General features: G+C 41.2%; 1 protein-coding gene across 2 annotated transcripts in view; it reads left to right on the top strand.

Annotated features, from left to right (window-relative positions):
- The window catches only part of TAFA1 (TAFA chemokine like family member 1), a 659101-nt gene that overhangs the window by 159429 nt on the left and 497975 nt on the right, over positions 1 to 1697 (top strand). The gene's annotated exons all lie outside the window — the stretch shown is intronic.

Genomic DNA, 1697 nt, shown 5'->3' with positions numbered 1-1697 from the left:
AAGGCAGACCCTTGACTTCTCATCTGTGAAATGATGGATGGTTGAGAAAGTCAGTTCTGGCTAATGTCACAGAGATTTCAGAAAAGCATTTGGCCTGTGTCCCTGTAGTTTCTTTGCTCTGTCTCCACCACAACCTCTGCTGTGTTCAGATTTCTCCTCAACCCCCCAACCCCAGCAGCTCTCTGAGACAGCCTCCTGATTCATCTTCATCAAGGGGAGAGCGTTCTGTAAGCAGCTCCCCGTTGGCCCTCTTTGGGGAGTTAGCGCTACAGGCCCTCTCTCTGAAGCACAGGGCATCCCTTTATATAAGGGACTTTTATGGAGATTAAACTCATTCAAGTCTAAGATGCTTTGTAAAAATTCGGTCTGCAACAAAATCTGTATCACTCTAAATTGGAATGCAGAATATCCCTAAATGAATAATATTCTTTAAAATAAATCATGAGTCCAAGACTTAGGATTTGTATACACCGAAGAGGCATTATTAAAAATTAATAATATTAATTATTTTGTCTATTTGAGGTACAGCTGCTTCTGATTGTATGTCTACCACAGAGAAAACAACGAGCTGCTGTCTAGTCAATTCTAACTCCTGGGGACCCAATATGTGTCAGAGCAGAACTGTGCTCCCTAGGGTTTTCAATGCCTTATGTTTTGGAAATAGAGCTCCAGGCATTTCTTCTGAGGTGCCTCTGGGTGGACTTGAACCACTAACATTTTGGTTAGCCGCCAAGCATGTTAACCGTTTGCAGTATCCGGGGACTCCCTATGTCCACTACTGATAGAACATTGAGTGTTAGTGTGAGCCTGGAAGCAAGCTAAACACTTCATATGCATTATTTCATTTCATCTTCTTTGCAAACATTTGTGGTAGATGATGTTTTTACCCCTATTTTCCGGTTAAAAAAACTGAAGATTAGAGATATCATAGTCGACATTCACTGTGCTAACTCAGTGCCAGCTATTACTTTAAGGCTTCACATGCATTAAGTTAATTAATCCTCTTGATATCCCTGTGAGAGGCACTATTGTTATCCCGTTGCATAGATGAAGACATTAAGGCATAGGGTTTTAAGAAGCGTACCTCGAATTTGATTTAGGTAGCAAAGTCAAAATTGGACTCAGCTTGAGTATTTTTGGAGGCCCTGGGTGGTATAAACAGTTAATGTGCTCTGCTGCTAACCAAAAGGTTGGAAGTTCAAGTCTACCCAGAGGTGCCTTGGAAGAAAGGCCTGGCGATCTACTTTAAAAAAATCAGCCACTGAAAAGCCTATGGAGCACAGTTCTACTCTGATATGCATGAGGTCACCATGAATCAGAATTGAGTCAAACGGCAACTGGTTTTGTGAATTTTTAAAGCTGTGCTTAATCCCACTTCTCTACTGAAAGCAAACTAGAAGTTGGAAGCGTGGTGAGTTGGAGCTGGGGACTGGGCTGTTTGTAGAACTTTTTGCCCTTTACCTAGAGATCCAGCTCCACCTGAAAAACTGTAATTTGTTTCATTTGAGATGCTGCATGGAAATGAAGCAAAGTCTCTAGCGCTGAGAGGCAAATACTGTAATCATCTGCATGACTTGATTCTCCTTTATTCCGGTAATATGAAAATTGTCAATTATGGATGAATTATGGATGCTACAGATACCTGTAATTTGCTGCTGCAGTTTTGTAAACACATGCAGCTGCCTTTAATTTTATTT

The sequence above is a fragment of the Trichechus manatus genome, unplaced genomic scaffold (assembly GCF_000243295.1).
Source record: "Trichechus manatus latirostris isolate Lorelei unplaced genomic scaffold, TriManLat1.0 scaffold00020, whole genome shotgun sequence".
NCBI lineage: Eukaryota > Metazoa > Chordata > Mammalia > Sirenia > Trichechidae > Trichechus > Trichechus manatus.
The sequence above is the reverse complement of the archived record's forward strand: the minus strand, read 5'-3'. Positions and strand labels throughout refer to the sequence as shown.